Source organism: Nicotiana sylvestris, chromosome 6, assembly GCF_000393655.2.
Source record: "Nicotiana sylvestris chromosome 6, ASM39365v2, whole genome shotgun sequence".
Lineage (NCBI taxonomy): Eukaryota > Viridiplantae > Streptophyta > Magnoliopsida > Solanales > Solanaceae > Nicotiana > Nicotiana sylvestris.
Window position 1 is genome coordinate 200,645,052 of NC_091062.1, and position 14,359 is coordinate 200,659,410.

The window sequence follows — 14,359 nt, forward strand, 5'->3', positions numbered from 1 at the left end:
GTCATCTTCAAACCTTTGAAACCCAGTTTGTTTTAATATGAAAAAAAAATAAAAAAAAATGTTGAGTATTGTTTATCTTTTATTGGTCCGAACTACGCAAGGTCTGATTCATGCGGGGACATGATACGTAGGCAATCCACATAAGATTCGACCACCATTAAATAATAAAATAATAATTTATCTTCCGTAATTCGGGTGCACATTTATGTGACCCAAATCCAAATCTCAACCAAGTCGAGATATGTCAAACAACCACGGGTGCATTGATGTAACGTGGTTCGAGATATATTTTCACGACGTTGCAATTCTCGTAAAAAATAATAATAAAAGCGGTCAAGAGTTTAAAACTTGCACATAGGTTTAACATGTATAAAATCAGATAATCAAGCCAAATATAACAGTTGAGCGACCGTGCTAGAACCGCGGAACTCGGGAATGCCTAACACCTTCTCCCGGGTTAACAGAATTCCTTATCCAGATTTCTGGTGCGCAGACTGTAATATAGAGTCATTCTTTTCCTCGATTCGGGATTAAAATTGGTGATTTGGGACACCCTAAATCTCCCAAGTGGCGACTCTGAAATAAATAAACAAATCCCGTTTCGATTGTCCTTTAATTGGAAAAACTCCTTTGCACCCCCGCGGGTGCGGAAAAAGGAGGTGTGACAAAATGTATTCCTCTATGGTATGGGCGGGCTCCCAACTTTCGGACTTGAAATGTAAAGACTGAAATGTATTCCTCTGTTATATGAGCGGGCTCCCAACTTCCAAACTTGAAATGTAAAGACTGAAATGTATTCCTTTGTTATATGGGCGGGCTCCCAACTTCCAGACTTGAAATGTAAAGACTGAAATGTATTCCTTTGTTATATGGGCGGGCTCCCAACTTCCAGACTTGAAATGTAAAGACTAAAATGTATTCCTCTGTTATATGGCCGGGCTCCCAACCTCTGGACTTGAAATGTAAAGACTGAAATGTATTCCTCTATTATATGGGCGGGCTCCCAACTTCAAAACTTGAAATGTAAAGACTGAAATGTATTCCTCTGTTATATGGGCGGGCTCCCAACTTCAAAACTTGAAATGTAAAGACTTAAATGTATTCCTCTGTTATATGGGCGTGCTCCCAACTTCAAAACTTGAAATGTAAAGACTGAAATGTATTCCTCTGTTATATGGGCAGACTCCCAACTTCAAAACTTGAAATGTAAAGACTGAAATGTATTCCTCTGTTATATGGGTGGGCTCTCAACTTCAAAACTTGAAATATAACAACTGAAATGTATTCCTCTGTTATATGGGCGGGCTCCCAACTTCAAAACTTGAAATGTAAAGACTGAAATGTATTCCTCTGTTATATGGGCGGGCTCCTAACTTCAAAACTTAAAATGTAAAGACTGAAATGTATTCCTCTGTTATATGGGCGGGCTCCCAACTTTAAAACTTGAAATGTTAAGACTGAAATGTATTCCTCTGTTATATGGGCAGGCTCCCAACTTCCAGACTTGAAATGTAAAGACTAAAATGTATTCCTCTGTTATATGGGTGGGCTCCCAACTTCCAAACTTGAAATGTAAAGACTGAAATGTATTCCTCTGTTATATGGGCGGGCTCCCAACTTTAAAACTTGAAATGTAAATACTGAAATGTATTCCTCTATTATATGGGCGGGCTCCCAACTTCCAGACTTGAAATGTCAAGACTGAAATGTATTCCTCTGTTATATGGGCGGGCTCCCAACTTTAAAACTTGAAATATAACAACCTCCATTCTACAGGCGAGCTCCTGACTCCTTTAACTTGAATCATCTTCTTTCAACTGCTTCCCTCAAAACTGGTGTCTTATTCCTCCAAACACTGCTGGGGACAACACCAATATTTTATTCACAACTATGTTATTTTCCTTCTTTAAAGACTACTTCCTTTAAAGCTGGTGCTTTCCTTCCACTGGAATTACTTCCCTCCGACTGGTGTTTTCATTTCTCTGAAACATGCCGGGAATAACACTGTTGGGAAATTATCTTCCTTCTTTAAGACTAGTTACTTTCCTCCCTTTAACAATGGTGGGGATGATACTAACTCAAAGACCACTACCCTTAAAACTTGGGTTATCTTGCTTCTTCCAAGATTGCTTTCTTTAAAACTTGTACTCTTTCTCCCGTAAACTGTGGGGGATTCCACTTCCTTCAAAACTTGTGTTATCTTCCATCTTCCCCAAGTGGGTATCTGATTTTAAGAAAATTTTCGCAATGCGAGAAAATTTTCTGCCCCAGTTTGATAATCTTCTTTGTGTCCATGTCTTCCCACTGTCAATAATATCTCCTTTATCTGTTTCAAATCAAAGAGAAATTTGTTAGTTTAAAACGTGGTGAGTGGTCGTGCCACTTCTGCTGGGGATGGTTTTTCCTTTTTTCCTTTCCCTTCTTTGCTACAAAACTTGTTGGGGATGATATTATTTGCTGAGGATGATAATTCTGCTGGGGATGGTTTTTCTTTTCTCTTCCTTCCCCGCTCTGTGTTGTCCGACCATTGCAGAACTTGGTCAAGAATCTGTCGGAGTTGTTCCTGTATCTCGCAAATCTGCTGAGGATCCCCATAACCTTTTAACTGTTGCTTTTCCATTTTTCTCCAACTTCCCCTGGAAATTTGGTCCTCTTAGGATCTAGACCCATTCATCATTTGGTCTTGCGACCAACTTCTTTTCGCTTTTACGCCTTATCTTTGGCCTGTCCTATTCGCATTTTGCTTTGCACCATTTTGGCAACTAGTAGTAAGCTCTGAAAATCCTTTTCAAAAACAAACTGCTGGGGAAGTAAAGTCTTTAAACCAAGAAATGAAAAAGTGATGATTTCAAAAAATAGAAAAAGAATAAATCTTTCTGAACAAATGCTGGGGAGAAATAAAGAAAAGAACTTATATGAATGATACAACCGATCCCAACAATCATGCCGTGCATTCCGGATTAATCAACCCAGTCTTTTCGTATCAATCAATCTTTCGGACGGCCTCATCCTGCTGGGGATAAACATGCATTCAACTCTTTGCCAACTGCGGATCCTTCTCGCCAATCTTGTCTTGTCACCTCATAGTGCCCTTCGAGGGGTTTTCACTAATAAGGTTCTCTCATTTCTCTCAACTCCCGTCGCCTTATGGTGCCTGTGAAGGTTTTCACCGATAAGACTCTCTCGTTTTATTTATCTCAACTTGCGTCGCTTTATGGTACCTGTGGAGGTTTTCACCGATAAGACTCTCTCATTTTATTTTATTTTTTTCAGCTGGGGATCGGAGTGTTACCGATATGACTCTCTCTGTTGAGGATTCTTTCGGCTACCAATTCATTTCTAGCTTATGATCCTCTTCTCTGCTGGGGATCAGAGTGTTATTCCCGACTTCCGTTTGCATGACTTGGCACTTCTCGGATACTGATCGGGAGGTCTTTTTGGACATCAATATGGGTTTTTGTGTATGGCTAAAAGAAAAAGGGTAAAAGGTTCAAAAAAAATTTGATGGATAAAACATTATAACTCTTGGAATCAACTTTCTTTCCCAAAATTATAAACATAACTTCTGCCCTAGTTTTTTCTTGCTTGGGGATTTTTATTTTTTGTTACACTATGACCGAGCCGTGAGGCGCCTACGTATCCTTCTTTGAGGAATCAGGTCAAACGTAGTTCCCAATTCCTTTGTTTTTCTTGTGACTTTGTTGTGTTATATTTTCCTTTTCTTTTTTTTTTCTTTTCAATACTGATTCTGAGAAAGGGGTATGAAAGAATAAATAAGGCTCAAAAGGGGAAGCAAAGATCAAAGTGTTTGGATAGAAGAAACAATGCCTTTGTCATTTCATTCTCCGATACAATGCCAAATACAAACAAACAACAAGTACAATCAAAAGAAATCAAACCTAATATCTTTTGACTGCGTCAGAACTGATAGCCATGTCGATACACCTTCTCTCGACATCTGTCAAACATAAAGCGCCATTGGGCTTGCTCTGTTCAAATTACGATAATCAACACACACCCTGATTCTTCCATTTTTTTTGGCACTGACACCACATTAGCCAACCAATCTGGATATCGAGTGACCCGAATAAACTTAGCATTCAGCTGTTTGGGTTACTTCTTCCTTAATCTTCACACTCATGTCGGTTTTGAACTTCCTCAATTTTTGCTTGACGGGAGGAAATGCCGGGTCAGTGGGCAATTTGTGAACCACTAGATTGGTGCTTAAACCCGGCATATCGTCGTATGACCATGCAAAACGTCTTTGAATTCAATAAGTGCTTTGATTAGTTCTTCCCTGATGTTTGGTTCAATGTGGACGCTTATCTTAGCTTCCCTGATATCATCTATATCCCTTAGATTGACGGCTTCCGTGTCATTTGACTCAACTCTCTGTTAATTTCTTCGAATGCTTCATCCTCATCGTATTCCGACTCATCATTACAATCTCATACTATAAGTTCGGAAGCAGATTGTTTTTTTAGACTAGGTTGAAGATCCGTCATGCATGCCATGTCATTAGAACCAGTATAAAGAGAACTGTTCAGAAGAGAAAAAAAAAGAAGAAAAATTAAAACAAAATAAGAAATGAAGAAAAAAAAAATTCACTTTATTAAAATACGGGATACCAAGGTTTCACACTTTGGCGAGCACAAAAAGAAATCTGGATTACAACCCTGGAATAATCCAGACAACAAGAAAGAATCAGAGCCCACTACCAAGACTCCCTTCGAATAGGAAGAGGAGTAGTCATTCAATTGTTGATTTTTTGCTTTCAGCCCCACAAACTGTACATCCGCCTTGCTGGACCCTTCCCCATCACCATAACTGGGTTGTCATCTACACACTGCACCACTGCTTTTCCACTGGTCGGCTTTTCATTCGAACTATTTTCACTGGCACGGATTATCATTACCGTTTGTGAGGGCTTCTTAAGCTCCCCTCCCTTGTGTACTAGTTCGATCATGTAGGTCTCATGGTGTGCCGGTAGCGGATTCTGATTAATGTTTGGTGCTTCTGGAGCCTGAACCTCGATCCTATTTGTATCAATAAGCTCTTGTACGACATTCTTCAACTTTCAACATTTCTCAGTATCGTGTCCGGGAGCCCCCGAACAATATTCGCAGCTCGCTGAAAGGTCAAGATTTCTAGGAAGGGGATTTGGAATCTTGGGCTCAATAGGATTCAACAGGCCTAACTGCCTCAATTTGTGGAATAGAGTAGTATAGGATTCTCCCAACAGAGTATATTTCTGCTTCCTCTCATTCTTGAAAGACTGATTCCCACAGAAACCTGACCCTGGAGATTGACTGCTTTCGGGTCCTATGGATCATGGGCCACATGAGGATTTCTATAGGTCCTCGGAGGTGGATATGTGTTTTGTGGACGTGGGTATGTGTTTTGTGGAGGTGGGTATACATTTTGGGGAGAAGGTGCATGCCATTGCGGGTGAGCCGGAGGCTGGGTATATGCTTGGGCATGATGGACGAAAAAATGTGGCTCTTGTGATGGATAATAGGGTTGTGGAGGGTCGTATGGAGTGTGTGGGTAATTTGGGTAATGGGGTCTGGGCTGGTAGTGAGGGGAAGGTCCTCTGGATCTGGCCCAAGTACCTGCTTCGACTGTTGCGACCTCTTTTTTTTTTTTTCCGAGCGCACCTCCCGTGCCGCTTTGGATAGCCTGAGTTGTGGCCTTGATAGCCGAATAACTCATTATCTTGTTGGATCTGAGTCCCTCTTCAACCATACTGCCCATTTTTACTACTTCGTTGAAAGATTTACCAACTGATGTCACCAGATGACCAAAGTAAGTTGGCTCCAAAGTTTGTAAGAAGTAGTCCACCATTTACCTTCCCTCATTGGTGGATTGACTCTTGCTGCTTGTTCTCTCCAACGGAATCCGAATTCCCTGAAGCTCTCTCCAAGCTTTTTCTCAAGTTTCAATAGTGTGAGACGATCAGGGACTATCTTAAGGTTATACTGGAAGTGACCTGCAAATGCTTGGGCTAGATCGTCCCAGGTATACCACCTGCTAGGATCCTGCCTCGTGTACCATTCCAGTGCGGACCTGCTTAAACTTTGACCAAAATAAGCTATCAGCAGCTCATCCTTTCCACCTGCAACTCTCATCTTACTACAGAAACCTCGCAGATGTGCCATGGGATCACCATGTCCCTCATATAGATCAAACTTTGGCATCTTAAAACTTGTCGGCAACTGAACATCGGGGAAGGGACACAGATCTTTATAGGCCACACTAACTTGGCTGCACAATCCATGCATATTCCTGAAGGATTGCTCCAGGCTTTTCACTTTACGAAGCACTTTGTCCTGCTCCGGATCCTTAGCCGGCCTCTCAATTTCTACCAGGAGTTGAAGGTGAGGGGTGTAAATGTACGGCTTGGGTGCTTTGAAGGTGAGTTCGGGAGGATAGTATTGGTTGTCGTGAACCTGAAACGCTGGTTCATAGGATGATTTTTGCAATGTGGCGGGTGGAGGTGCCACGAAAACAGGAACAGGTGATGGAGGAGGGTTTTGTTTGGGTGGTGGAGCTTGGGGATTATAGGAAGTTTCCCCTTAACAGTATTGGGAAATGAGGAAGCTTGTTGATGGACCAGTGGGAGGGTGTTCCGGAGTCCGAGCCGATGAGAGGGTAGGAGTAGGGGGAGGTATTGGTGATGTTTGTCCCCTAGCCCAGGCTAGGTGCATCCAAGCTATCTCTTGTCTCAACCTGTCTACTTCCTCCTTCACCATTTGCATCTCCGTCCTTTCCTCCTCAACACTTTTGTTCGAACCAGACATACTTTTCGGAATGGGCCCTTTAGATCTTGTGTGGTAATGGTAATCTGCCAGAACGTTCTAACGAGCTAAATGTTTCGAAATCTTTCTCTGGATAAACAACAAACTTGTTAGCGTTAGAGTTTAACACATATTGCAATTTCACGTTTTGGAATGCAATGTTCCTAGGCAGTTTAACCATTTATAACATGTCTTTGTTTTGACTGCATGCATCATTCCGGCTTACTTTCTTTATCTCTCTCTTTTATGTCCTTCTTTTCCTTTCTTTTATTCACTTTGCCTTTTTTCTTTTTTTCTTTTTAGTGGTGGTCGAATATTATCTGGATTGCCTACGTATCATGTCCCCGCATGAATCAGACCGGGTGTAGTTCTGCCACATACGTGCGAAAAAGAAAAAAGATAATTTTTTGGAAATTTTCATTTTTTCATTAATAAAAATTCTATTACAAACCAGACACTTTTTGGAAAGGGAAATGACAGACTCGAAACTAAACCAAGTACGAACTAAATAACTACTGACATACTCTGATGCGAAATAAAGACAGACTCTAAGAAAAAGAAAAATACAGACACAAACTATGAATGTTTCAGAATTTTGAATTTTGGCGCTCGCGGGGCGTCGTTCGGCTTCGCTGCGGGCTTTGGTGCAAGATCCCTTTACAGATCCTTCAAATCTTCCATGATCTATTGGACATAAATCTTTATTGAAAAAAGGTTCCTTTTGCATTGTACTCATCCTGCACATTTATTAAGGTGATTAAGCAAAAATAAAATTTATTTGACTCAACCAATTGACTATTTCTTTTATTTTTCACAGATTAAAAGAAAGATCTGATTCCGAACACGGCCTTTCAGCACTTCGGGAATGAAGATTTTAAGGCTGTGAGGGTCAACCGACCAAAACTCTAAAGTCAGCCTTCCGGCGCCCCTTTCGGGAACATTCGGCTGTTCATGCAAAAAACGGCATCACCCGACTTATTTATGTTGACAATTAAAATTTGACATTTTTTGGCTATTTTTGCAAAAGGGGAGGTTGGACCCGATGAGGGTTGCCTACGTATCTCACATCCGGTGAGAATCAAACCAGCGTAGTTCGAGCAACAAAAATAAACTAATTCTGAAAATACGACTTGTTTACTAAAACCACTTTTTTTTTCATTTACTCAAAATTTTGGCAGAGTTTGCTATTTGGACATTTAAAAAAAAATAGGTAACTATCTCTCTACACTGCTATTTTTTTTTCCTTCAATATTCTAGTATTTTCATAAGTTGGTCAGCATGCAAGTCTGCAGCAAATAAATGCGTAAAACAAACAGGATGCAGCAGGATGGTCTTTTCATTTAAGGTTGCGTGTCCTAGACGGACCCAACCCCTGTGTTAAGTCCCCTAAGTCAAGTGCACATGATGCAAATAAGCGTTCCTACTAGGGATTCGTCATGAGGTTTTGTTATACTAGGTTTATCCTGGGTGTTCGTTCTAGACCTGGCTTACCCGAGCGGACAACTCGAGCCGAGGATGGGAGCTGTGTTCCGGTAACCAAAAGATCATCCGGTTTTGCAACTCCTCCGAATCCTCATTCTATTTTGGGATATGACACTAACAGAAAGAAGTCACGACCAGCGTGCACTCCTCAAGAGAGAGAAGAGAGGGATTTCGTAGCAGTTTATATATACAGTTCAGATAATATCAAAGCGGTAAAAAGCAACATTTTAGCACATTAGGACAAAACATGTAATAAAATCAGATGATAAATAAAGTCAAATATAACAATTCATCTAAGCTCGAATTCTGAACCCTGAACCCTGAACCAGAGATTCTGGGTTCGCTCCCCAGCAGAGTCGCCAGAGCTGTCACACCTCCTTTTTCACCTACACCCCGGAAAAGAAAGGGACGTAAAGGGAGTTTTTCCAATTAAAGGACAATCGAAATGGGATTTTATTTAAAGATTCATAGTCGCCACTTGGGAGATTTGTGGTGTCCCAAGTCACCAGTTGAATCCCGAATCGAGGAAAAGAATGACTCTGTTTAACAGTCTGCGCACCAGAAATCCAGATAAGGAATTCTGTTAACCCAGGAGAAGGTGTTAGGCATTCCCGAGTTTCGTGGTTCTAGCACGGTCACTCAACTGTCATATTCGGCTTATTTATCTGATTTTTAATACATGTTGAATCTATGTGCAAATTTTAACTGTGTACCGCTTTTATTATTATTATTTTTACCGAGAATTGCAACATCGTGAAAATACATCTCGAACCACGTCACATCAATGCACCCGTGGTTATTGACACATTTCAACTCTGTTGAGATTTGAATTTGGGTCACATAAATGTGCACCCGAGTTTAAGAAGATAACATTATTAAATACGCGCCTAAAGCGACTAGCGTATCATTATTTTGGGTAGGACCGTGAAATTTTGCTAAACGGTCCATCCCAAAGTCTAAGTAATTTTACCAACACGTATAGAGGGCCCCGCAGCTTGTGTATTTTTGTTTGTCGAGGCTCGTCTCATTCATTATTTTTTAAAAGGAATTTGCAACGTCGTGGAAATGCATCTTGAACCACGTCACAATCAATGTACCCGTGATTAGCGACACATTTCGACTTCATTAAGATTTAAATTTGGGTCACAAAAATGTGCACCCGAGTTTAAGAGAGTAAATTATTTAAAGCGCACCGGAAGTGATTTGTGCGTTGTTATCTTTTGGGGAAGGCCGTGAAATTGGCTAAACGGCCCGTCCCTAAGTCTAAATATTTTAAAACAAATATTTATTGAGGGCCCCACAATTTTGTATTTTTTATTCGGCGAGGCTCATCTCATTTTTTATTCAAGGATATCCTAAAGCGACTATGATTTCCTATTTATTGGTCTCTAAGAATAAAGAAAAATCCTAATTAATAGTTCGGGCTTCAAATTCAAATCCGGGTCCAAACAAAAAGGAAACACCTTCTAGTTTGAACCCGCTACCTAACTTAAGATCTGCCGCCTGCCGTTGTAAATATTAACAAACTAGCTATCATTTCGATCCAGTTCAACTTTAGCTTTATTATATGAATTGGATTATTGGAGTTAATCTATGTGGAATACAAAGCCATTTTTTTTCTTTTACGGTTTTGTTGAAAAATGCATCAATGCTTAAAACTAACATCAAGCTAACATTAATCGCTAACATTCAAGAACTAACATTAGTTACTAACATTATTTACATTGCTATTTAAAATGATGTTATTTACTCAAGTGAACTCGTGATTTCAGAATTAGACCTATTTAACCAACATGCTGATTTCCATAAACTATTTGAACCTGTTTTGTGACATAAACCTTTTGAATCTGTTTCACGACTACTGAACAAAAGAATTAAATACAGTATATTTCATAACTAGTAATCACCAACTAAGATTAATTACAATTGATGTTCCGTGTTTGTAGAAATAGATTCAATCAGTCCAGTTTATGCATTTCAAAATTATTCCAATACATACTATGAAATATCAAGTGAACTACTGCTTATACATCAAATTAAACACAAAGAAATAATTATTTTTATAAATCCATTCCAACAACTCTTTACTTCCTTTCCTTTAAATTTGAGAGTTATAGAACATGTACCTGGATAATGGAAATACAAGAAGATGAAGGAGCAGTCAGCAATAGTAGTAACACAGCACAATACAGCAGCAGAAAGCCCAACACAGTAGCTTCAACACCTCAATCCAGAAATCCCAGCAACACGGAGAAAACTAGTGAAAATGGAGAAGAAAAATAGTCCAGAAATCTCTCTTTGTTTTCTCTTTCTAGCTTTGAACTCTCTCTGGTGTTCTTCCGCTCTCAATATTTCAGAAAATTTGGTTCTATCTTTTTTACTCTCTCCAAAATGAATTCTGTCCCTGTATATCCAAAGTATCCAGAGTGTATATCGAGTGTATACCACTCACTCCGCCCCCTCTTTTTTTCTTCTCTCTATCTATTTTTTACTATTTTTTGAACCCCCTTCTTCCTAAATTTTCTCTTCTATTTATAGCAAAATTTTCGAAATTTTCAGATTTGTTTTGTTTTTTATTTTTTTATTTTTTAATTAAAAGAAATCTCACTTAAAAATTGCTTTTATTTTTTTAGAAAAAGAAATCCCACATTTATTTACTTTTATTTTTAAAATTCCAACTTTAATTACTTTTATCTTATTTAAAATCCCACTTTTTATTTTTTTAAAAGAGAATCTCACTTTATTTAACTTTTCTTTAAAAAAACAAACCACTTTCTTTTCCTTTTTCTTTTAAAAATGCTACTTTCACTTACTTTAAATTTTTTAAATTTTCAGATACTTTTATATTTATATTTTAATTCAAACCTTCTTTTACTTTTTAATTTTCTACATTCTTTTACTTTTTAAAAAAAGAGAATTCCACCTATTTTTACTTTTATATTTTTTTTATTCAATACTTCCCTTTTTCTTATTTTTCAAATCATTCCCGATCTTTTTTAAAAAAATAATATTTTCGGATTTTGTTTTTATAAAATAAAAAAAATATATATTAATAGTGATAATTCCCCTTTAAATTTTTTTTTTTGGTATTTTTATCCTATAATAAAAAGTGTAATAAAGCTAAAATAATAGTAGGTTAAAACCCCCTAAAATATTTACATAAAAGAAGTGATAAAAAATTAAATATTGTCAAAAATTAGGTGTTCACACATGCATATAAAAAATATAAATTCCGGTTGATATGGATAGATAAATGAGAAATCTAAGGTTGGAAAATGAGGATTATAGTTAGTATTGTTTAGTTTTTATTTATTTTTAAATATTTAAATTTAAATTTAATTAATTTTTTGCCCACAGGCCGGCCCAGGCCTAGCCTCAAGGGCCAGCGGGCTTACTTGGGCCGGGCTTATAAGCCTCAATTTTAAATGAGATTAAAAAATCCCAACCCAGCCCTACCCAAGTAGCGGGCTGGGTTGGGCTGACCTCACGAGCCAAGCTCATTTTGACGGCTCTAATTATATCACATGCCCCCAGTTTGATTTAAACCGTATAAAGATCTTTATAATTTGATCGAGTACATTTCTCGAGACTTTGAATTATATGCTTCAACCATTTTAAACCCTCCAGGGATCTTCATATAGATTTAATCAAATGAGTCATATAGGTTATGACTTGCTTTTAAATGGCATGACATCTTCAAGAGTCTGGACTACAAGTCCGATCCTCACATTCTTTTACAATATTGTGCACTATATTGTATCAAATATATTGTCGACGACCATTTTGTATCGGTTCGTAAGCGACATAACTTGTTGAGATATTATCGCTTTCTTTATTTTCAGGTACTTGAACTTCTTCTGGAGTTTCATGAAATATTATATCGTGGGCTCTTCTAGAGCTCATTTCCTCCTAATTATGATCATTTTGATCATTTGCTTCTATCATTTTTCAAAGAATGTTACTTTTGGAACTGATCGGTTTACTACGCTTTATGCGTGTAGTAAACTTTATCCTTCAGATATTTTAATTTTAATAGGAGCATTTGCAGCTGAAATATGATATTTAATTTTATATCAGCAAATGCTTCTGGCATTTGACTTGAATTATCTTTTAAGTGAGGATCATATTATTGATAATTCAATTTATATAGCATATTTTCCAATTTTTTAGTCCATCCCCCAAATGTTAGAGAAACTTACATATATCCTCAATCTTCTTTGGGAAACTTATCTTTGTGCATTGTGGTAGAAAAATTAATAATATACCACATATAAAAAGTTATTAGATGGTAAAAATATTTGGTTTCTGATCCTAAACCAATTGTGAGGGGAGGACTTATTATATATTATTGGTTTGATGCATACACGAGCTGTTGTATGCAATTTAGAATATCTTAGACTAATACATGAAGCTTTGTTCTCATAAGCAATAATTTAGCCATTAATAAGAGGTATTCAATGCTAAACCAACTTGGATATAAACCAACATTATCAAGATGAACTGTCTTGATTTCATAATCTGAAAGTTATGCTCTTAATTGAGAAAAACAATTCGAATGCCAAACTGCAGGTTGACAATAAACACACATGTAACCATCTCATATATACATTTATATGTAGTTCACATGATATGTAAATGGGCCTATATTCACCTTTTATATATTCCAGAATTTAAGGGTCTTAGTCCTAACTTTAGCTAGTATAATCAATTTATTATGAGAACAAGCAACACAAGAGAATTCTTGAAGAATCTTCTAGTTCTTCAGTATATGCTTATTTGAATTCTCAAATAGCTCATCATATTTAAACCAGATAGCAAAAAAAAAACTTCAAGTTTATCATGGCATGTGCTATTTTTTAGTAAACTTCTAATTTTCTATGGCATAAACTTTCGTATTAGTAAAATTTTGATTTACTGTGGCTACTTTTTTTATCAGCAGATTTCTGATTTATTGTAGCTACGTTGCCTCAGTAAAACTTTTGGTTTATTATCGTGATTGCTCTCGCATTAGTAAACTTCTAGTTTACTGTGATACGTGATGTAGTACAAATTGAAGAATAAAACGGGTAACTTTTCACATACATATTATTTTACCCCCTATGATTGTGGAAACATGAAGATTTTTAATATTCCAATCATTTGTAGTCTCAGTATGATAGTCATTTATACTAGTAAACTTTGGGTTTACTACAACATATGTTTTTACCATAATCATATAATATGAATGTCATATTTGTATATAAGCTCTTCGAGAGCCTTCATTTTTATCCACAATCTAATATTATTCGGACACTAGTGGTGTCATCTGTCTTCTAGACAAACAATTAGCTCTTCAGGAGTTTTTGATACATTTTTTACTATCAAATATTGCTCAAACATTTCTGGTATCATGAGAGAAAATCATAATCAAATGAACAATATAAAGAAAATTCTAAATTTATAAATGTCAAAAATTAAAAATTCAGTATTTTTACCACCAACTTTGTGACCAATATCTCATGCAGGGAGAAATGCCATTAACATCTGAATATTTATATCAAAGCGACAATCACATAGTCATTACATCCTTCAGGGAAAATTACATAAGTTGTTATTTCCTTCGGGGAAATTAATAATAACTAATCATAATATATTAATGTAGTAGAAAAATTTCTAAAAGAATGCTTTTGCCTTAGAATGATACTTAATAAAATTATCCAAGATGTTTTACATACAACAGGTACATGCGACAATGATCTTTATACCACAAAGATAATATTCATATCCTCTGTTATTTTAGCTCTTCGGGAGGTGAGTTGTGGTATTTCTTCATTTACTCCAGGAAATAAAAATGTGCTTCAAAAATAACTTTAAATAGCTCATTATTTGTTTAAGCACGGAAAGACACAGTTTCATAATATTTTCTTGCTTCAAGAGAAAAATTCAATTATTTTACTACTTCATGAGCAAATTTAAAATACAAAATATTGAGTATATATTCTCTCAATCATATTACATCTTCTGGAGGTGAATAAATTTACATCAATAGCGCGTTCATATTTACAAGTTTTATTAATATTGTCGCATTCACTTCAGGGAAT